We start from the raw sequence: 25,110 nt of genomic DNA, 5'->3' as shown, positions 1-25,110 counted from the left end.
TTTGGTCATACCAATAATTGTAACTAAGGGAGTGTTTGCATGTCTTCATGTCTTCACCGATACGACTGAGCTAAAGCAAGGATTTCTTTGTCCTCTTCTGAAGTCTGGCATGGTAACCAATGGGCACCAGAAACAGAGGAGCTATCTCACTTTCAGGAAGATTCATCACTGAAACAGTTGGGAAAAAAAATCCTAAGGTCACTAGAAATCAGTCTGTACTAGCAAATCTTCCTAACAGGAAAATTGAAACAGCCTTCCTACTAAGGCAAGATTTATTGGCTTGTGGACTTTTCTAATGAAAGTTAGAAATCACTCAAGGCTGAAGAATTTCTCTGCCAAATTTCAAGAAGGACAGATTATTTTATTTCCAATTTACAAAATTTCACAAACACAAACCTGACAGTAAATGGTAGAATAGTGGGAATACGAATGTTAGCATTGTACTAATATTTTCTGTATTTTCTATGGGCATCAAATAAATGGTTAAATACAACCTTTCAGTAGATTTGAAAACATGATAAAGAAACAACTTCTCAGTTCATACTATAATATTTCAAAGAGGATGCACCTCCTTTCATTGCTAAGGTCAGGATGGGAAAATCATGTGTTCAGCACAAAACAGAAACTCAAGCCTTCTTAATATACTGTTTACTATAAACATAGTATAATAGACATTCACTGCCTTATCTCTGCTTACTGATAGGAACACTCTTGGGAACATTTGGCTCCTCCCCCCAGTCCACACAACCACTATTTCACACCTTGTCTAACAAAGCTTTTTCCTAATAGTTAATCCTATTTTGCAAGTCACAATAATAAGAGGGGAAAAGAAGGATTCACATACCCCGTTATTTCACTTTGAAATGCATAATTCAAACAGAAGAAATTCAGATTCATTCATCCTCCAATCCTCTTAAACCTTTGAGCCCATCTGTGAAGACTCAAAACCATACCAGGAGAGCAGCTATTCATAGGAATGCAGACAGAGTTTAGGGTGGGAAAATCTGAGCCAAGATCAAAATGGTGATCATTAGGACATGATATCTTCAATCTTCTGTTCAGTATTTACCTACACAATGCAAGGTGGTGAGAATCCCTGCCTAGATGGGAAGGCAGAGCTTTTGTTGTCTACACGCTGTTGACGTGTCTTAGCCAAACTGTTCCATGTTTTTCACATCAGGACTCTGTATTTGCCCATCTATCCATTTCCTATCCTCCACAATTTCCCTCTCTTAGAACATGCAATGTGTTCCCTTTCTACTTCTATGTAAAACGCTGCCCTTCTAAAGCAGATTTGCAAAGGCCATGAGGTGGAACAAATTTATCACCCTTCATTAAGTGATTTGACATCCCTTTGAAGCCAACCATTCTCCATGCAGGTATCTACAGACACCCAGGAGAAGGACTGATGCATATAATCAATATGGCCAAACATTTGTGGGATACTATAGCAGCAGGAACACCACATTTCCATCACAGCAACTCAAATACACATATTTTAAGAGACCAGTAAACTTCATACTAGTGATTAAATGAGAGGAGAAGAAAGTCTATGAGTATAATCTGGGAGATTTAACATTGCAGCCAATAGCACTTTTGTAGTTGTTTAATCGTTTCAAATAGAGCAGCTTTAGAAATGAAGCAGATCATCCCTTCAGGCTTTTTGAATTTTCCACTGTAGGTTCTCCTCACCTAGAATATAATGCCAGTGAAATTTAATCTGTCAGGAAGAAGTGCTTCCAGTTAACTGATTTTTTTTCCTTTCAATTTCCTTTCAGCCAATTCAGTTACACTTTTGAAGTAGACATGAAATGTTTTTGGAAAAACTACAGCAGGCCCACTCTGACTGCAATGTACTGAGCATACCTGTGGGCGTAACTTTGTAAAATTGTGATAAATGAGAGAGAAAATACAGGCAAACATCTCTGTAACAATACATGGAACAATATTCCAAAGATCATCTTCAAATAATAAATATACTTGGGATTGCATTTGAAAGGGAAAAGCTAACAGAAATACAGTGAGGAACTGAATCCAATGCTGTTCTAACTCTGCTCACCTTTGCATTTCATTTAAAAGAAATTCTTGCCTGTTTAGGAATTATTCTTGTTCCACCTAATTCTCTCCGTGTACCACAAAGCCAGCATTTGAATATGCAGCCAGCAGTATCCCCTGCAGAGGCTCCAGCTGTCACTTCCAAAAGAGGATTTCTTTGGAAATCAGCAAACAGCCTCACCTTTAACAATCTGTTAGAGATCACATTCCCAGGGTGCTATCCATTCTGTTTTGTGTGATCATTGCCCAATTTGTTCTTATTATGTTATTAGTGCTGAAAGATGTTTTCCATGTGCTGCTGCAAGCTTTCAAGTTCTTGCTGGTTAAAAGATGAATTAAAGGCTTTCAGCTCTTAAGGGAGAAACACATTTGCAAATATTTAGATTTTAAAAGAACAGGTGGTTTTTGTCCAGTCATAGAATGCCTTGGATTGGAAGGAACCTTAAAGCCCATTCAGTTCCACCTCTCACCAAACCAGCTTCCCTAAAGCTTCATCCATGCCTTTAGCAGGCATGGGACTTCTGTAGCTTCTGAGTAATCTGCTCTAATGCCTCACTACCTCATAATGAAGAAATTATTCCTTATAACTAATAAAAATTTACTTAGTTTAAAATTACTCATTTACTGGGGAGTGCATTGACAGGATAAGAGTCTGTCTAGTGCTTTACTCTTTAGATTTTGAGCTGAAACTCTTAGTCTGCCCAGGATTGTAGAACCTTAAAACAGCAGGAACAAAATGATTTTATTAGGGTATCTGAAATCATAATTACAAAAATTTGCCAGAAAATATTCCATATCACTAGCAGAAATGTAATGCATGGAGGGAGTGGATGGTGCAGTTTATTGTAATAGAATAAATAATATTGGCTACCAATTCATTATAGGCCTGAGTGGTAGTGACCAACAATTGCTCACTCCTCTGCTGTTCTTTGGTCAATGCAATCTAAGTTTGTACAAGCTGAGTTCAAAACAGAGCGATATTCATATTATAAAGTAATCATCATAATGTCTGTATTGTCAGGCACATTCAGAAATTCAGACAAGCCACAAAAACAATCTTTTTATCTCTCACTACAGTTCTTCTGGGCTGAAATTGAAGCAAAATAGCTGGATGCTGCCTGTGACCTGCGATATTCCTTACAAATTTCTAAGAGCCTTCAATTTCTAGACTTAATCTGCCATATGCCATTAGATACAAATTAATAAACTAACAGAGTTAAAAGCATACGTTCTTAATTTGCTAAGGAATCAATTTCTTATGATTTGAGTTTTATTTTATTTAATAAGTAAAAGAAACCTAGGTCTCAATGCCAAAACCTTTTAATACACAAGTGAAAACAGCTTGTACTTTTCAAGTCCATATATTTCCAAAACCCACAGATTTAATGGACAACTAATCTGGTAGCATTTCTGTGGAATGAACTTTGCCATCAATTGCTAATAAAAGCATGTTAAATTGTTACAGGTAAAACACTTGTGCATCTTCATGCTTACAGTGAGGTATACCTTTGTGAAGAGAAGCTCGAAAATTTTCCTGCTTCCAGCAATGAGAGTTAATTTCCTTTTTAAATACTAGCACCTTTGCTCTCAGAAAACAGAGACCAACACCACTGAGTTGGAACAAAACACTTTGCACAGCCATGGAAACTCCACTACAAGTGCCCTGCAATCTGCAGGGCAGAGATGGCTTCTCTGCTGCTACCCCATCAAAAACTGGCAGCTGTGTCATTCGATGAACACAAATATCACCGAGACATTTCAGGTTATAGCAAAGCAATTCGATGTGTGAAAGCATCCAATTATGAGCTTTTCCAAAAGTACAAAGATGCTTGTAGCTATTAGACCCCCAGTGTGCTGTCATTCCCTTCTGAGAAATACATTGAGTTGAGAGCAGCTATGGTAGTAACAATGGGAGCAGTCCATTGCCTAATCAACTCCAGTTCTCAGGCACATGCACTTCATAGTTAAACAAATTACATTTATATTATTCCAAGAAAGTGTTTTTATCTAGTTGATACAGCAAGTTTCTCCTCAGCACCTGTACCAATTTGAGTTGTAGGTGCCCTCACATGAATACATGAAGAGGAAAAGGACTTGGAAAGGTAATTCATTGTTTGAGAGGTGATGCCATGAATACATTCCAACACTTCCATGAGATCTGTTTAAATAAATAGCTCAGCTGCCTTAAAAAAAATGTATCATTAGATCAGTTCATCTTAACTTCAACACTTAAATGATCAAGTGATTTCACTAACTCCAATTATGAAATATAAATAAATTTAATTTAGGCAGATCACAAGAATGTCCTGGTGCTTGCTTCATCTCAAGCAGCAAGAAATTCTCAAGAAAACATCCTTTTCTTTTTTTTGGACACTAGAAATTAATAAAATCATCTTTTAAGAAAATTCTGTAAAAACTCAGAAGACCAAACTGATAGGTGAACTTTTCCATGAATGGGAGCTGCATGGTGTGCTGTATTCTGCTTAGAAGCCTATTTAATGCCTCAGAACTTGAGGTTTCCAGCACATGAAGGGATACAAGACCACACATAATATCCTTCCTTATATAAAAGATATTCTAAGCAATACTTCACAGAGTCCGAGTCCCGTTTTTACTGAGATCCTAATGAACCATCATCACCTGGCATAAAACAGAGACAGGAAAAAGGACTTAAAAACCTTCAAAGGTTTCCTTCAAAATTTCCAATTTGGAAATTTTCACTCCAGCTCTAAGCCTAGCAACATAAAACACACTTGAGCAGTTGGAAGCATTGGCCATAGCTCCTAATAATCTTTCTGGAAAGGCAAGTTTAAATGCTTCACAACTTACATTTGGAAGAAATCATTAACCATTTCATCACACATATTAAGATCTGAAATAATCAGTGAGGAGGTTGAGTTTAATTATAACAAAGGAAACATCTTTTCATATATGGTACCAAGACTAAACATTAAAATATTTCTGTCCTGCATTCATCATTGTTTGTTTTAATATTTCAGAGGTATATGCTTACTTAAATACAAGAAGTCATTGTGACTGTAGGCTCTCTGAACTGTGCCTTGTTTCACAGCGCTTGAACTTGAGAGATGAAGTCCTGCATGCAGAGAAACTGAAAGGAAGGCTGCATGGTGGACAAACTCCTAAAGAATGGGGGAAAACTCAGCACCAAGAATATGAGGAGTTCTAAATTGAAGTCAGGCCAACGCAGTCACTGAACAAAAACACGAGGTAGGCAGTATTAACTGGGGGGAAATTTGAAAAGCACAAATATGCCAAGATTTTCATTTGGCTATGTCTGTGATTATTGCACAAAAAGTAGTTATCAGTAGACCACGCACCTACACTTAGATTCCCCATACAGAGCTTCTTTCCTGCAGAATACCTTTTCTACCTGAACAGCATATTCAACTGTAATCACACTCAGAAGACAAAGGAGTCCGGATATTTTTTTTTTTAAACCTCAATCCCTGATCACACGAGATCTGGGCAGTGCTGTTATTTATGATCCAGAAGACATCAAGCAATCAGTGAAAATAAAGACTTATGTATTCTTATATGTCTTATATTTTCCTATATACATATTTTTATACACTAACTCAATAGCTATTTTTATTTTACCTCTGTAATGCTGTAACAATGGAAAACGCAGCAATGATAGCATAGTAGCAAAGTCCTAAGCTGCAGAAAAGGAGGATAAGCTCAGATGCATGTCAAATGGACACAGAAATAAAGGTAAGCATCTGCTTACCCTTGGAAGGCCTCAGGTACACAGGGATCTCCAGCAAGATACCCTTGCTTCCACTGCCAACCCTTAGGTAAAACCTGGGACGGGCTGGATCCTGGCTCTACCATTCCAGTCACTCAGGTACACTGCATGCACCTGGGCTCCCCTGGCTTAGCACTGCCTTCCACCAGGTGCTCAATCACTGCTTCAGGCCATGACTTAGCATTTCTGCTACACCCTCCTAGAGAAACACAAATTGCATATTGGAAATTTAAAATAGAGTAATAGATTGTTCAGACCCAAACTATAAATAGTTTTAATGTATGAAATCCAACCAGAGATTGAAATCCAATTAGTTATTCTTGGGCATAAATTATACACTGCTTTGGAAATACTACATTCTGAACAAGCTCATTAAGCACATACAGATAGATGAATACTGGGAAAAGGCCTAAAAATTTCCCTTGCCAGGTACAAAGTAGCCTGAGAAGTTTTAGTACTCCTACTGCTGTCTCTTCAGAGTAGATGGAAACAAATTGACAGTTGCTAAGCCTAAGATTTATTCCTGCTTCTGAAACTCTCCCAGCACCTGCAGCAATGGGAACCCTAGCAAAGCAGGCAGTCATTGCTTTTTAATGGGAAACTTCAAGGCAGTCTTACATTTATAGATCAGTACACTTCTGGCCTGAATATCTCTGAAAGGAAAAAGGGTATTTTGTCCTGTTGTGTAAGAGCTACATTTCAGCTTCTCAGTGTCACAGAAACTCCTTGGCTGTTGTACAGCTTAATTGTTCAAAATCACCAGTATTCCATTGTCATTTCTAGACAGTATCAGTTCACAGCACCTACTTTCTCTGTTCAGCTACTCACTGAAATAGTTCTGTCTTGGTCAGTGAAATAGCTTGTGCAATTTACCAGACTATACTCTTACCGAACATCTCAAAAAGCTTTAAGAAATGTTAAATTTGTTAATATTATGTGTGCACATGCAATGAACAAAAATTTATGATGCAGAAATGCAATACACTGTTCAATACCCACTTCTTAATACGTACATTCAGGTAATGGCCTAATTCAGAACCTTGTAAAAGCTTTTACATAAACAGTTACCATTCATAGCAGTGCCCACTACATGCCTTCTAACAGCGGTAATGGCCTGAACTGTATCATTATAGATGTTTGAGATAACTTTCTCACAGATTACTTAGTCCCTCTCATTATCATATTTCATTTTCCAATGTGCTCTGAAAGGTCAAGCACAAAGTTCTCCATACCTAAAATTTTCTTTTAGTTTTCGGAGGTACAGGTCAAATAAAACACGGTCTTGCCATTTCTACAGACAAGTTATGGAAAAACTTCAGAGTTTTTACTTGCTTTTAAGAACTCATTTGGCAGATCTCAAGCAATATCATTATTTGGAAGAGAGAACTGAAATTCAGCAAGGCAGTATTTCTGGTGGCCAGATTGAGCCTGTTTCCATGGAAAACTATAGACTCTTGATCAAATCATGACTTCTAGGAACACCTCCATTTATACACTCTCAAGTTCCACTTTGGAGTGATGTAATTCCTCTGCATTTGACTTTCTAGTTTTGTCGAGGCTCTTGCCCATTTATTTCTAATGTTTGTCTGTAACTTAGAATTCAGTGAGAACTTCATTAGGATTATACAGACAATGCTTTCAGAAGTACATGAGCTATACTACTGAAATAACTCAGCAGTATATGCAGGTTGCTTTTTCAGTAGGTCATTCACTGACAAACACAATGTGCAAGAAAACTGCAATGTTTTATTTCCCCTCATTCAAATACCGTGCCTTACTATGATGCCAGAAGGGAAGGCATGACGGACATGCTAACACTCATTCTTAGCAATATAGGACTTTTTCTAATGCCATAAGGAAATCTTCATGCTGGCACTTAAGAAAAACTAACCTCCAACAAATAACACCATGAAATTTTACTGAAACAATTCTAATGCCAGAAAGTGGACTTATTTTTAGTATTCTTTCAAAATAGCATCTAAATACTTAAATCTTAAGTTGCTACAGTTTTACAGTGAAAATGTAAATACCTCAGTCATTGAAGTCAACAGCTATGAAAAGCTGCTGTTGATGTGGATTTCCTTTTATGAAAAAGCCTGAACTTTTAACACACTGTATAATCAATGAATATTAAGATGTCAACGATTACTAAATAAACAAGAGAGTTGGGCAAAGCAGATTATAACAACAAAAAGAGAATAGATAGAAAGCTTACCCACATCCTGGGCTCACTTACTAAACTCCACCAGAGCAGATCTCCAGAAGAGATCCTTCCCACTGGTAGCCAGCTCTTCAATAGGTCTAGGAGAGCTAGAGCCAGGCTGCCCCCCTTCCGGCAGCACAGGAGAATTGCCTTCACCTGTGCTCCTCTGGCTGACTCAGTGCTCGCCTCAGCTGACCAGAGGTTCAGGCCGTGACTCAGCACTTCCCATACACACACAAATAAGATATATAACCAAGGAAAGAAAATTAAAATAGCAGGAAGTCACTTCAAGGCTAACTGAAACTTACAGCACGTTACTGAAGGAGTTAATCAAATGCCCCTTACAAAGGTCTCTTGAACACTGACAGGGATCGGACATCAGCCACCTCACTAGGAAGCCTGTTCTACTGTTTGACCACCCTCACGATAAATGTTTTCTAGTGTCCAGTCTCATTATGTTAACAATCACTGGGTTTGAGTAATAGCACAAATGAGTTGCAGCTTATTTGTGCTTTTCAAAAGAGCCTCCTCCTGGAAAACAAACAACAAGAAACTGCACACACAAACTATCTGAGAATACTTTGTGATGCTTTCAGTCCAGCTGTCAGAATAAGAACATACAGAACAAAGTACTCTTTGAACTAACAATCTTCAGTTACATTCCTGCCAAAGTAGCCAGAGTTTTCATTTTTTGAGCCATCACATCCCAGAACAAGCTTTTTTGTCAGTTTGATTGTTTCTATAGTGAAAAAAATGACCTATGGTAAGAAGTTCAATTCACTAGCTGTAGACCCTTAGAATTACACACATCAAAAATATATGCTTCAACCTTTTGTCTCCAACATACCACAACCGATTAAATAACATCAAATGATAACATTTCACCTTATCATTTACAGAGACTAATTACAGTAACTTTTGCTATAAGTGTTTGACTTCATACAATTAAACTCTATTTCATTTCCATTAGTCAAGTCATACAAAATGTGTGGAAGACAAAATGAGAAAGTATTTCCAGAACTGGCAGTAGACTGGGTCATAACTCAGGAAAAGTTCCATCTAGTCTTTTTTAAATTATGATCCAGTCATCCCCCAAAATTGGTAGTATTTTCAGACTTTGCGTCAGCCACAAGTTTTGTAATTGTACCCATCTCACTTTTGTAAGAAGATTACTCATTAAAAATTAGAATCACAGAACCATACAATGACTTAGGTTGCAAAAGATCTTGAAAACCTTCCAGTTCCAACCCTTGTGCTGTAGGTATGGTTGCCAACCACCAGATTAGGCTGCCCAGAATCCCATCTAACCTGGTCTCAAATGCCTCTAGAGATGGAGCATCTACAACCTCTTTGTACAACTTGTTCCAGCACCTCACCATTCTTCAAGTAAAAAATTTCTTCCTAACATTTAACATAAGTCTCCTCTCTTTCAGTTTAAAGCCATTCCCCCTTGTCCTATTAATATCAGACCACATAAAAGATCTGCCCCATCAACTCCTTAGAAGATCTCCATAGAAGAGGTGCTGTATTTTGTGGAAGTATTAGATTTGTTTTCCTCCATTTTAATATCATTATCAGTAGTGGCCCACTGTAACAAGGACATAGTGATTCCAAGCAGAACATAAACAGTGCTTCACCACAGTCCTTCATGGCACAGACCTACACATTAGGGTCTGCTACACAACTGTGATATTAATATGTTCTTCCTTTAACAGTACCATCTGTAAGTACTGCTTGTAAAGGCTTGTTCCTATGGGGAGATGTAAGAGCATAATGTATGTAAGAGATGTAAGATGTAAGAGCTTTCAGTGAACCTTGGTGTACCACGAAGTACCATACTGTACAGGTAAGAGGCTGACAGCTTTGCTCCCTTGGAAGAACTGCATAATGATGAGAATTAAAACGAGGCTGGTGAACCTCACCACAGGCAGGATCTGTGCAGCATGCTATGATCAACATGAATGGTGTCATTCAATGCTGCATACACTGAGCTTTCTAGCATCAGAATCTGCAATCACCTTCCCACTATTTTTATTCTTTGCAAAATGAACTTGCTAACCAGACTTTAATGACATTTCTTACTGAGAAGCCAAAAGAACAAGGACCACTCTCAGTACAAAGCAGGGTATTAAGCTTTCCTGTATGCTGGAAATAGTAGTGCTACAGCAGTATAAATACAGAGTAATTCTATGATGAATACCCTTTCACACTTTCACAGAAGTTATCCTACCACTTCTATTCACCAACACAAATATTTCCCTGTTGACATTCTAGAAACTGTAGAAAGACGATAAAAATATTTGCAACATCACTCATACATAATTTTGCTGTAGGAAGTGCTGTGTTAAAGAGACTTGAAAGAAACAAGTGCCATCCTTTTCTCTGCTAAGCATAAAATGCAGTCATTTTTTGTAGACATTATAACATCCCAAACTGCACAGGGAAATCTAACAACTATAAAACATATAATGAGTGATCTCTACCTAGGAAAATTCTACAAGCTCAGGCTAGAGTTTCTTTATGAACTACAGTTTGTTATGAACAAGTCACCAAGAATAAAATGGATTTAACCCGCATGAGTTCAAGAGCTCAACAGGTTATTGGTATTGATTTGGCATTCAAAAGAACACTACCATCTCTCAAAAGAGCCTAACTCAGCAAGAAATACAGTAGCACAATTTAAGTCACATTTTGAATTATATAATGATAGTAGAGTTCAAGATATTTCAATCCTTGTCATTGTCAGTTTGAAGCATTAAGCATGCAGCGGGATAACTGAGGGGGAGAGAGGTTTCTGATAGTTGAGAAAACTACAGTTACTTCTTAAGATCAGCCTATTCAGATTGAACCAATGACTAATTCAAAGAATGTGTTGGTAATGGCAGTATTCCAGCCCCAAAACCTTTGAGAAAATATTAGAAAACACAAAGTGAACTCAACAGAATGATTTATTCTAATGATGACATACTTAGTTCATCTATATTCTGACAAGCAGAAAGGGCCAGAGATGCACCCTAACACCAGCCCTCCTGTTTTTTTTTCAGTTTCTCCTTACTTATATTCTAAGCAGGCATTAGGATCACCCTTACAAAACAATACCTTCTGCAAAGCTGTTCACAATGCCATGTCATTTATTTTATTTATATAATTGGTGTGTTCATTAATGACTAACTGTGCTCCAAAGATGAGCAATACCCCTTAAAAAGAAACAAGCAACTTTTTTTCTCTTTGCCCTTAAATAGATGTTGTGAAGTATTACATAAAACAGGAATAATACAGATCTCCTCTTCTGTAATGCTTGACAAGGGTAGAGAGCAGCATACTCTATTTTCATTCAAGTCAATTCAGGAACAAATTATTCCTTTGCCTCTGTGACGTACCTTGCAATACCACATCAGTCTCTGTACTGCCTAGTACTCATTTATCCAAATCCTCTGCCTACAAATTTCAAAACTGACATGATTTGTTTGCTGTATGGTATGACTCAAGTCAGACCTAGACATCAGGAACAGTCACTGAGACTTAGCCAAGAGCACTTCGTAAACCTACTTCAAGTATCTGAACTTTTGAATACTTTGGATCTACAAAATAAGGTTGTAAAATCCTCTCTAAATAAATGGCAATGTTATTTCAGATGTTATTTCACCTGCAGACAGCAGATGCCAGGGAGGCTGCTGAAAACCTGCAAAGATGTTACTTTCTTTGTAGCTGATATATCATTGCCCCTGTTTCTAGAAGAAGTTAGCCCAGGAGGGAAAGAAGATGATAAATGTTGACATAGAAGTATCTTACTAATGGCACAGATGGATAGCAAAGGAAAGCTCCAGAAAAACAGAGCAGTGAGGCAAGCTTGGCCCTCCTCCTGTTTATCCCTATCTATTCTCATCTATCTCCCTATCTGTGTCAGCCTGCACAGAGAAGCGAATGTCTCATGAAGTACAGGACAGGGCCACAAGCCTAATTAAGCTCCCTTCTGTTGACTGTGCAAAATACTCATGTTCTGAAAATTATGAGGTTGTTGTTGGCCTTCTTTAGACTGAATTGATTACAGACTTCTTTTTGCTAGCCTCTAACATTTTCTTGGCATAAGCTTTTTTTCAGCTACAACCTCATAGCAAAGAGGCTTCCTTGGATAGCTGCAGGGAGAATACTAGCACTCCCATCCCCAAGACTAACGCTTAACAGTGCACACATGGTAGGCATTCTTTATATTGACATTTTTGAGACACAAAATAGGGGAAACTTTCTTTTACAAGCTCAAGAGCTTATCCCTTCACCATTTTTAGAATGGCATGCATATACATTAAAGAACATCAGAGCTATTCACAGCTCTTAACCTCAGATTCCTCAATACTCATGAAGATTCTTTGAGTTAGACCTAAGGATCAAGCACTCTAGAAGCAGAAACCGGGCAGCTACATCTCCAACCACATAATGCAGCTGTATCAGTCACCAAGATAGAACAAACGCAGAGACTACACTCACTACTTCCATTCACACATTATCTTCTAGAAACCTTTTCACTTAACTGTTCTATAGATGGTTTCTTCCAAAAACACAGTATCCCTGTAATTTCTCCATCTCTCTCCTCCAACTATTTGTTTCTACTTCACTTGAACCGACAGTTACAGAACCCCAAATCCTACAGCTTCCTTTAAGGACTTTTGCACTGAAAACATAAGTTCCATGTTACCAGCCAGTTGCCAAAAGGTCTGTCCATTTTAACCCCAGGCATATTGCCTGGGGTGCTGGCAGCTCCCTATTTCTTTCCTTCCACCAGTCTCACAGCTGGCAGTCAGTGCTCAGTGAATAAGAACATCTCATTAACCTGGTGGAAAAATAACCTAGGAAAAAGAGTAATTTCCTTAGGAGTAACAAAGTAATCCACACAACCATCAGACCTGAAGGGAAGCAGAGCACTGCCCATGCATAATGCACTGTACATGATGACATTCACACCTTCTCATTCTCTGTTCCTCCTTATTAACATCCAGTGGTTTTTGTTCTGCCTCCAAAGAAAAGTTAAATTTCTTATAATAGTAGTTGTTCAAAAGCTGAAAAAACAGATCTACCTAGTTTGTAGTTATTGCATTGTTCTCTCATAAGAAAATTACCTGGATGCCATGAGACATGAACAGCCTTATACAGATATTCATGTGCCACTCTTCTGCACCCCTAACAAATGTAGTTAGAGACAACACAAATTATGGCTACACAGTACAACACAGATATAAAGTAGGAGGATGCTGGCTCATTTTTAAACTAGACATTGCAAACAAATGATTTCCAGCAAAAAGTGAGATGTGCTGCATCATTTGAAAGATTTAACAGTATTTTGATTTTCACCATTAAATTTTCACCACTTCTACCTATTTTCCAGTGCCTAAATAACACAGCTTAATCTATCGCTATAATCTATTCAGACTGTTGGTATTGTAACAAAAACCTTTCCCTGTGGCTACATCTGAACCCAAAGACTATGTATCTTATGGGCTCAAAGGAAAGATACTTTAAAGAAAGACTTCCACAGACTTAATGATTTGTGGAGCAGGTTCTGGTCATGTTTACACCTTTATATATTTGATATATATAGAAGTTATACATCCATTAGCAATTTGAAAGGTTACATTGTAAGCACAAGACCCATCATGCTGTCGTGCCCTAAGAAATTCCAACATTAATTTATATATATGGAAGCATCAAAAAGTTTGTTGTGGTTTTACCAGCATATCCTGCATTTTCTGTGATGGTTAAGATAAATTGCTCTAGAATCAGCCTGGCAAACATGCACAGCAAAATTTGAAATCTGAGAACATTTCTAAATTAAAACTTGATTAATTGTACAGATCAGGGCAGGCAGAAGTTGCATTCCTCCTAGGAAGCATACTTGTACCTATCAAGTAGGACAAGGCTTGCTGCAGGACCAAAAGAAAGAAGGAAATCCTCCCAGTAAAGGAAATAGGAATTTTGAACATTCTCACCTCTAATAGGAACAACTTGACATGTGTGAACATACCACAAACACTTCCGTCCTACCTGACAAATTTCCAGTTAGAAAGTCATGCCATTCGTGTAATTTGTAAACTAACAAATTGATCAACATAGTGCAACATTTCCGTGCTCAGGGAATGCCCACAGTTCTAGGCAGATAGAGCCCTTCTCACGTAAAGCCACCACTGCATTAGGACAAATTGCCTTTTCATTAACAGTTGTCTCAGGTCTATGTGTGAGATGTCATCAACAGGGGAAAAATGATCCTTGCTGATCAGTTTAAATTCAACCTAAATTCATATGGAACTTCAAAAAGAAACATTTTTCTACCTGTACCACACTGTCAAGCTGCTGAAACAGATGGAAATAAGAATTTCTAATGCTATAGCTCTCTACTCTGTATGAGACGGGTTAACTTCGGCTCTCCTTGCCAGGCTCCCTCTTCTGGTGAACACAGGGTACTTTCAGGTAGATTCAACATCGTTTTTTCTTGACCTAAATTTCAAGCTGCATTTCTGAAATTCTTTCATTCTTTCCCTCACGGGAAATCCAATTCCCTCATTCTAGAATTCTATTGTATCAACAATTAGGTGAATTTAAGCAATCAGTAACGCAATAAATTCTTGACTTTTCTCATTAATGCACGATTCATTGATCAAATGACAGTATTTGCAGACTTCTTTCTAGACTTCTTTGTCATGGATGTCTAACTGTGCTCCCCGGTTTGTTTTTGTTTTTGTTTTTTGTTTGTTTGTTTTGTTTGTTTGTTTGTTTTTGGTTTTTTTAGGGATTTTTTTCACATAGGAAAGAACTTGATGTAAAGCTAAAGGTCAGTGTGGCAAAACAGAGCTGAAGTGCTGTACACAAGAAGAGGAAACTGCCAGGACACATTACAAACCGAATTACATACACAGCATGGTGTGAGAGTCCACTTCAGATTCTCAGAGCCACCGAGAGATGGGGCAGGACTCACCTTGCTGCATCCCACACTCAGGGAACAGAGATGAGAACAGGAATCAGAATGGTGCTTCGGTCTTTTACTCACCGCTCTTAAATGTAGCTGTATGAACACCAGTGACCTGTACTGCTAGCTTATCATATTACCTCACTTCACTTCCATATCAAAAACAAAATCAAAACTCAAGAACAACAAAAAATTACCAATTAAAAAAGTGTTGTCCAGCAAAGATAGGTGCTCTAAAATTGCTGATTTCTAGTTGATACAAACCACCTAACAGGCTATGATTATTTAGCTGATATTGCTAAACTTCTTTGTGCAATCTGGAAGATGGCATCCATCAGACTTACCCAGTATTTTTTCTTTTAGAGGAACAAGAGTTACAGAAATCATCAACAATTACCAAGAGGAACATGAGGCATGAGTTACTTAGTGGTATAAAAATAAAGACATCTATTTCTGGGTTTGTTATAGCTCCAGAGACTATTTCATGGCTGAGGACCTCCATTTCCATTTCTAACTTGAGTACCTTTTCTGTGTCAAACTTCAGAAATTTTCTGCCCCAGTTCTCAAAGGCAGGAAATTTCCATTGCATTCTGAAGGTATTTTGGCTTCTGTCAGACTAGCAACAAGAATCCATTTCCCTGCCTTAAGAAATGAGATTTTCATAGTCAAATCAGGAGCAGTTCCTCAGATCTAGTGGGCAGGAGAAACCCAACAGATGACTTCAGCCCGCTTAAGCTGTACAATTTAAGCTTCAAAGTCATCCTCCATCCCACCCAGTCCTAGGTTTATTACATAAATAACTGTTACAGCTCAGCATCCCAACCTTTCTGGAAAAGTTTCCTACCTCATCATTATGTAAAAGCAATCAATAATGAATATTATATAAAATGAAGTTTTAATGCTGTAAGTAAAGAGAACCATAGCAGCAACTGAAAGACCACTGTGAAAAAATGATTTTAAAAATAAAGAACATTGTAGGATTTCATAATGTGTATGAAATACAGGATGCAAAGATAATTCCCTAACAACCTAAAAGCAGTTTAGTCTGAGACACCAAACTTCCATCACACCCCCAAAAAATTATCATTTCACCTGCTAGACCTTACCCAGCTCACGTTTCTGCCTGTAGCACTCTCCCCTTCTCTCAGCATTTAGCTATCCCAGCTAACTAGAAAGCCTGTGGAAAGAATAACCTATTTCTTGGGACCCATTTCATTCAAAGCATTTTGATGTAACAGTGAAAAGCTGCAAACAAATACCCAATCTCACATTAAGTGGAACTCTTTTCTCTCCCATCAGCTGTTCAGAGGGAAAAATTCTTACTATCACGGCACAGGTGGCACATACAAAGCATAGATCAAAACTGGAGTTTCCATACAACAAGGGTGAAGACAGCAGCTGTGCTGGATTAGTGTTCTGTGCACCTAATCTGCATAGTAGGGATAAGATGGGATAGGTAAGGGAAGGGTGCAGAGCAGGTGTGTGCATCAGGTGTGCTGCAGTGCCTGTGCAGACAGTAAGCAGCATCCAGGCTCCAATTTAGGAACATTTCACTTCAGCAAACTTGCACGCTTGAATGAAATTTAAGTAAGCCTTTCACAACCTAAATGCTGTATTTTTTGTCTATCAGCATTAGACATGGGATGGATCAATGAAATTATAGAGCTTATTGCTACTCTTAATATTCATTATCCTCCTATAACAGCAGGTGCTGTACAGACATACAGGCAGTGCCAATGAAATCTAATCAACACCCAAACAAACAAAAACAGCTTTTGCATGAAGATAACTCAGTGTGGACCAGCTTCATCCTGACACAGGGAGACACAGAAGGACTGACATATTCCAATGGTCAGAGCCTATGGCAGCACAGGAAACTAAACTCCTCAGCTGTACTGTGGAAGTGACAGTACACAGTGCAACACTTGGCTCTTCTTAACTTTTTTGTTCATTTTTTGGGCTATAGCTGGTACATTCCTTTTACTTTCCAATTTGGGCTGCTTACTTTAAGCAGTCTGATTACCTGTGAGAGTGTTTTGTTTGCATCTTCTTTCTCTCTTCCATATCAGAACTTAGTTTTAGTGCTCACCTCTTAGGGAGGCACAGCAACGCGTGAGACAAATTCAGAAAAATACAGACTATGAAGATAAAAGCACAGGAAATCTCAGAGGTCTCAAAAGCCAAGATGAATCATAAACCTGTATATGCACATCCTGGTTATGGATAGGATAGAGTTCATTGTCTTCCTAGTAGCTGGTATGGTGCTTTGTTTTGTATTTAGGGTGAAAACATGGATAACACACATTTTGGTTGTTACTGAGCAGCATTCACACTAAGTTAAGGACATTTCAGGTTCTCCTGCTGCCCTGCTAGCAAGGAGCTGGGGAAGCACGAGGAGCCCAGAGGGTGCACAGCCCACACAGCTGACCCAGAACAGACAAGGAGATGTCCCATACTGTGTGGCATCATACTGAAAAACAAAACTGGAGGAGTTGCCAAGGAGTGGTCACTGCCAGCATGCAGCTGAGCATCAGTCAACAATTTGCAATTGCAATGTGCATCAGTTACTTCGTGTATTCTTTTCTCATTATTTTCCCATCCTTTTCACACAATCATTAAGGCTGGAAAAAACCTGTAAGATCATCTGGTCCAACCCACCCCACCATGGCAGGAAACCTTGTCTCTCAGTGCCACATCTCCACAGCTCTAGAATAAAAAGCATTGTTGTGAAGAAATTGAAATAAAAATACTGCAATACTCGAAGCATATTTAGACATTGCCTCACTTTCATAGCAGTTCTACAGACAAGGTCCTTGTCAGCATTCCTGTCAGAGCAGATTGCTGATGGATGGTCCTTGCAAGGCCTTACAAAAGCTTTAGGACTAAAGCACAAGAATTTCAGTTGGATCTAAGGTCAGAAAAATGCCAGTACATCACCACAAATTCTGCTCTGTGCGTTTTCCTTAATTCAGCAGCTGATCCCTGCTTGTAACACTTGTTATTTTCATAGTTTTCCTAAAAGCAAGATGCAACAGAAGAGCACAAAGGGGAATATTTCTAGGCAGAAATGTCTGGGCACACAGAAAAGAGGTGGGAACAATTAGTCCCAAGTAATAACACTTGTTGAACTGCTTTGGATATTTGTATTTGCAAATGTCAGAGTGGACCTGAATGAATAAAGCAGGCAACGACACAGTGAGCACATTACAGCTTGCCAGATTTAGACAGGAAGAATATATTAACGAGGTCAAAAGGAAGAAACAAACATATCCTACATTCTTTAAGTCAGGACTGTGACACTTCTAATAACAATTTGGTATTGAGAGTAGGGACTTATAGTTGTCAAACGTGTATAAAGTCATTAGCAGAATAGTCAGTGACATTTATTCGCTGGAAGTATAAGCAGCTATTTGCCTGCAGAAACACACAATATCCAGTGAAGCAAAATTGGTGGTGTCTTGGGAGCTTTCACTATTTTCAGACTTTAGTTGTCCTCTCATTTTACCATACTTTTCCAAACTGTTTGCATAGCAGATTCAATAAGAACAGTCAGTTATGCCACTTACACTGAAATGCACCAAATCTATGTGAAATGTAAATTCACAACAAACAAAAATGGGATCACTACATTTGTCCTGCTCATCTGGGCAACAATTGTTTCACCCAACTTTGTAATATTACACATTTCCACAGGCACGCACTAGAAATGCACCAGCGAACAGCTCACAGGACTTCATTCTGGAGCACCAAACCACATCCACAGTGGGAAAGGCCCACGAGAACTAACAACACAGCTTGCAGTGGGAAGATTAGTTGTGTACTTCCTTAGTTTGTGTTGAACTGGAGGCTTAATGCAATCTGCAGGAATCAACTCCTGACAAAGCAAATGCAGTTTTCAGAGCTGGATTTCTCATTAATTCAGTCTTCTTTCTGAAGCAACTTACCATTGTTCTGTTTGCCAGTGCATGAAATCTACCTTTCCCTCACTTCATATTTTCTTCAAAGTTACAGGGTTTTTCTAATAATGGTATGGATTTTCTCTAAGTGGTGAAAATGTTTCATTTAAAATATTACTAGAGAGACTTCTACTCCAGATGCGTAAAAATCAAATGACACAGTGCTTTCTGTGCTAACTCCGTAACTGTATCTGAGGAGATGATCACTCACTGTACCCTCTGTGTAAGTTGCACTGCTAGCAAAATTTCAGTGCTAACAAGGATTTTACTTTCTGTATAATTTTAACAAAGTCAACTACGCATTCCACTGCAGACTCTACAAAGGGGCATTCATGGCAGTACGATTTTTTGGTTGGTTTTCATTCGCTCTCACTTGCAGATGCACAAACTGAATTACATTTGTTTAGACAATTCATTCTGGTAGCTGGTGTACATAATGCTAAGAGGTACATCTGTACTAAGTGGATACTTACAAATTTCATCCTGCAAATGTTTGATAGCATTTCCTACTAATTTAGACAACTGCTTTAACATGTCAGAATTAATATTGAAAAGGCAGGTAAACTCTAAGTGCTGTACACTTCACAGCTTAGGGATGAACACCGAACAATATAGATCAAGATATTTTTGCCTGTTCCTACTTCTGAAGTGAATTAGATGACCAGATTCTTCTTTGTGCTACATACTTCACCTCTGTATCTGTTAGTCAAAAAACTATGTCAGTTCTTCCTTTGTCACACAGCCATGGTTTAAAATAGATGCATTAGAAGCAAGAAGGAATCTAAGTCCATCCCCACACATCTTGTTCTATGAATGAATTACAAATCACAACTACTCTAATAAATTCTGGCTGATCAGAAATATTTAGATTGTTAACTAAATACTTCAGAGGGAAGTTTGGGTAAAAAAGCACACATTTTAGTGTCACTCAGTCATTTCTTAGACAGCTGTAGGAATTCCACGGTACAAAAATGCCCAAAACCCACTGCCCAGTATTGGCCTGAGACTCAAATCTGGATTTGTGCAGTCTCACAAATGTTATATTTTAACTTCTTAAGTCACACAAACCCAAAAGTTTAGAATTTCCACAGATAACTTTGGGGTTATCTACCTAAACAGTTGTATGAATCTGCAGCCGTTTTTTACATCTGAAACATGGACAGTATCCTTGCCTGATATGAATGTTAAGCTAATAAATGTTTTAAGGATCTGCATCTCCCCTGTAAAATGTGCCAATGATTGATAGGAGAAAAAGTTACTTAGGTTTTTAAAGCACCTCATTTGAAAAACTCTTATTCTAACTTAAGGGCAAATTCCTTTCTTGAATAAAGCAGTACATTATTAACTACACTGAATTGCAGGTCTTGGTAAATCAAAAGCACCTTTCCTACTACTGCTTTGATTCAAACTATTCATGTTTAAAGGAAGTCAAATTAATAGGAAATGTGAATCCAGTGCTATAAAGCAACTTCAGAGATAACGAGCACCTGCATTGTCACTGCAGAAAGTTTTACAAGAGGAGCTGTTTACTGCCAAGCTCACTGTTCACTTACTATGTATGGGTTCACAAAACTCTGGAGAGGAATACATTAAACATCGTGTTCCCTGTAAGCTACCCCTCCTTATTACACCATTTTCTAGTGATATCGTATCTGTGGACGGTTGAACTATTCCTGGATTATGATGCTTTATTCACCTCACTGCCATTCTTTGCCAACTGTGAGGAAATAGAGTTGCTTTAAATATAGCACTACTCAACTCACTGCATTTCAAAACCAAAACACATTAGAGCTTTGGGGCCTCTTTTCCCTCCTCTTTTTCACTGTTATTCTGTGATTCTCTTTTATTTTTGCAGTAAGTCTGCCCCCTTTGTAGTTATTTGGCTGTCTGAATTGCACACAAACAAAAATTAAAGTCTACAAACAAGTGGTTTTAACATTTTTGCTTAAGCAAGTAATATTTCCTCCAAAGTGATGCTGTTCCTTTCATGCATAATCACAGCTCTATTTTTAGCTAGTCAATGTCATACACTACCTTCATGGTTCAGAAGGTATTTTACACACAAATTCATCTTATTTCCACTAGGGTTTATAGAATCAGATTCCAAAGCACTAGCAGTGCTGCAGCCAGCACATACCTGGCCCTTTCACAGCCCAAGGAGCCCCAGCCTGGCTCCACATTCAGGATAAATACAGGGAAACTGAACAAAGGAAAGAACGCAGTTCCAAGTTTCAGCAGAACATAAGCGGTGCTATTGAAATCCATTACCACCTTCTCTCTTCCTTAACACAGGGAGGATGAGAAAAAATTAAACAAAGCCTTTGGAACAATATCCTCCTTCTGAAAGTTTTTTGGGTGTTCTTTTTTTCTTTCCTTAATACAATAGATTATTATTCCCTGAAGCTTTGCTACATGGATAAAGGCATATTCTGAAGTTTACAGTGGCAACTACAAGAATAAGAGAAAAAATCCCATTCGTATAAAGGAGCTCTTCCTTCATACCAAGATAGTTTCATATTCCAGACAGTTTTTGCATGCTCTGATCACACCGTTAATCACATAAGCTTCTCTTGGAAGAACAAAACAAAGTAAAAGTTCAAAAGCAGCAACGTTACGAATAGTAATAACAAGCAATTATACCTGCTGGGGTATCAAGAAGATACTCAAAAAGCAACATGAGAATTTTCTTGATCACTAAACGGAGGAGAAGGATGAATGAGCTTATCAACAAAGGCCAGGCAGAGTGACAGCAGGAGCAAATGCCTGGGCTACAGGTGCTGGAAGTTCATTATTAATAAGGCAGGGTCCCACTTGAAGGCCTCAATTAAAGGATTCCCAGCAGTACGAGTAGTTAGTGACAAAGATTTCTTTGCAGAGCTTTGTTAGAATATCAATGCTTGGAAGGCTGGGATTTAATGACACATTATAAGTTGAGGCTTAGGACTGGTAATTTTAGATACTCTCATTTGCTCAGTTCTCACCAGAGTCTCTTGTTAAAGCCTACTCAAAATGAGTTAACTTCAGGAAGTTATTACAGGATACTTTTAATCTGTCACTATGAGAGATACTATAGCATGAAGAAAAACAATGTTATTTGCTTATTATTGTGGCACGTTGTTTACTTATTGCAGTAAAAGCCCACACTCACATTGTTTACTTGGAGATGCACTTAAACATCTTACACATAAACTGAGAAACTTTATCCCATCTCTTTTGTAAGTTTCCTTTTATTCTCACATCTCAAGTAACAGCTGCTTTTTGCACATAACCATGTAAGTCCTTGTGGTCTTGAACAACGACATCATGTAGTGACACTGAGCATCTTTAAGAGAGTATCAGTGAAATACAGATTGCAGAATGAACTCACTTCTACATTCAACTTCAAGAAGAAACATCTAGAAGAAAAGATTACCTAGGAAAGAGCTGCACAGCCTCCACTTCTGAGCTTCTGTCCTTGAATTCCTCTATTTTCATAAATGCATATTAGCTTGCACTTGCAGTCTTATTAGCCAGCACATTCCTGATATCTTACAGTTCAGCAGTTTTACTTTGTTTCTGTTTGGATATACCAATTCATACATTTAAAGCCTGCATCACAGATTTCCTATTTAAAAGGCACAAAATGTCAACAACTGAATGTTGCCTCACGTACCGCCCAAATCTCTTAGGAAAAGAAAATAACAGCAACCTGTTGAATCAAGTTAGAGAGACTTTGCAATTCCTTTTGGAGCGTGCAAGTAACTATAATCACACTGCAAAAATGTTGGTGAGAAGCGTTGTTGAAAAAAATCACAGATGAGAATTTTTTTTGAGCCATAAAAACACACAGTAATATCTCAATTCATAGTACTCAAAATTACATGTAAGGCAACTCAGGATAAATTTCTACTAAAACCCACTTGAAGCAATGGAGCCAGCCTGACACACTGCTCTGCTGATTTAAACGGTACCTTCCAGCAAACTGCAATAAACCTGAAACTTGCCTAAAGTGAATAAAAAGTAAGCACTAGAACAGAGACCCAATGTATTCATCCTGATATATAATTGCAGTAAAACTAACAGCCACAGCCTGAATAATGTTTGTAATTTATTCGAAATGCTTTTCCAACCATCAAATACACTTTTCTCCTCATAAATAAAATCTTTACCATAGGTTTAGGTGAAGGAATAACACTTGGAACTTCAAGCAGGTGACATTCATGAAATAGTTCTCTCATCATTCAGCAATTACTTAATCGTTTATTTATTTTATTCAACCAAATTGCTACCGTGGTAATTCTCAGGACACTTACGTTGCAACATCTACCTTCATGCTCGGTTCTCAAAATCATCATTTTTCCAAGGAATGTTCCATTCTTTGGAATTGGATGGATCATTTCTTGAGGGCAAAAAAAAGTTGCTTACTGTTATATTTCTAAGTGTGTATGCATAGGACTTTGAAATTAGCTCATCAGGAGGTTGATGAAGCAAATGTTTCTCATCCATCATACAGCAAGAGCAGTAACTCATTCTAATCCTATGCTAGTATGATTTTGCTTGGATTTTTTAGTAATAATCTAGTTGTTCAATTCTGGTAGAAATTATACACCCCAGATATATTCTGAGTATGTCTTGATAACCTCAGATTCCATTACGTGTTTAATAATTGACTACTCAATAGAGCATTGACATGTTTCTGTCTGGAAGTAATTCACCTTTGTCTGTGTATCAGCAGGAATGCACACTGAATTACAGATATGGTCTTGAGATGTTGTAAAGGCCATATGCTTTATTCAGCTCAGGTTTTTTAAATGCATATTCATGACGAGCACCACTTGGAAATTAATATCCTAACTTGTGTAAGCTATTATATATATACAAAATGATTTATTAAAGCAGCGTCTCATTGAAAAGCACCTTGAACCCTTACCTGGAAAACAGCAGCTCCTGTAACAGGCCTGACCTCGAAAACAGAATTACATTTTGCCATATTTGCTGATACATATGCTATGGCGTATTAACAAATAAAAACAGTGGTCATAGTGCTTAAAAGATCAAGTTAAAAAAAAAAAGCAGAGAATTGCTCTTACTCATATTTCTCTCATATAAGAGAAAGCAGTAAGGAAGTCCCCGCTGTACCATACCGACTTGTCATCCCCTGCAAACAAACAAAAAAAAGGTCTCTAACAAAGTGCTTGCACACAAATACAGGATTTTCTGACTCAGAAAGCAAACATCCTCCAACCCCTCTACTCTCTCTGACCAATGCCAATCAGGGCCCAGCAGCCTTGGTAGTTATCAGCACAAAGCTACTGATGAGGGTCACACAACCACCACTGAATTCAGACACAGTGCTGCCGAGAAAGAAGAAAAACAGTTCTGAAGAAAACAACCTCTAAATTTCTCAACAATTAACATTTCATCTCAGGGAGAAAAAGCAGCAATTTTTTTCTACATTATTTAAATGACCTTTTAGCTAACCAAGCTGCCCTTTCCTCATTGAAGCTTTGTTCCTACAGGTAAGTTGGTCTGTGGTACATCAGTCAAGCCAGGATCTTTAAGAGCAATAAATTCACATTAAAAGTAGTCATGTCACTTTACCATGAGAAGTACACTAATGGTCGTTTGGAGGCTTTGAGTTTCCTCCAACTAATGACAATATCTAACGCTTTGAAAGTAAACTCCAAGAAGAGTTACTGGGGGACAGTTTTTATACCCTTTCTTGACAAATCTTAAAGTATTTCCTGTTGTACAGCAGGTCTATGCTGCTCTGCAAGATCAGTAGTGATACATTAACCAGTTATCCAGTTCTTGAAAACACTCTCTCCCTCCTCCCCCAGCACAGTGATAATTACAGAATATGCTTTTATGTTACCGTTGTTAGAAACTATTCTCTGACAACTGCAAGCATCTCTTCACAAGCTTACTGTAATTCTTTCCGTCTTTCCAGCCATCCATCCCAATCCTAAAATTTTAGCCTCACAAGATGCTTAAAACTGTAGCAGACTTTCTTCCCTAACTTCGCAGTTATTTACCTTTCCTCAGAGGGTTTATAGAATGCTACAGACTACAAAGATGAAAGATTTTCTGAAAGATGAAAGGAAAGTTGTGAACATTTTTATCCATCAATCTGTATGTGTATCTCAAGAGGCATTGTACTAAAGCAGATCAAAGTTTGCCAAGGTCATTGCAGAAA

General features: G+C 38.1%; 1 long non-coding RNA gene across 1 annotated transcript in view; it reads right to left on the bottom strand.

Annotated features, from left to right (window-relative positions):
* LOC128082155 (uncharacterized) overlaps positions 1 to 24,073 on the bottom strand; it is a 28,710-nt gene extending 4,637 nt beyond the window's left edge. Inside the window, exon 1 of the long non-coding RNA XR_008207565.1 lies at positions 24,005 to 24,073. This is a non-coding gene — a long non-coding RNA (uncharacterized LOC128082155). The remainder of the gene's footprint in view (positions 1 to 24,004) is intronic.
* Between the last annotated feature and the right edge of the window lie 1,037 nt (positions 24,074 to 25,110).

Source organism: Tympanuchus pallidicinctus, unplaced genomic scaffold, assembly GCF_026119805.1.
Source record: "Tympanuchus pallidicinctus isolate F22 unplaced genomic scaffold, pur_lepc_1.0 scaffold22, whole genome shotgun sequence".
NCBI lineage: Eukaryota > Metazoa > Chordata > Aves > Galliformes > Phasianidae > Tympanuchus > Tympanuchus pallidicinctus.
Note: the sequence above shows the minus strand (reverse complement) of the source record. Positions and strands in the feature narration are given on the sequence as shown.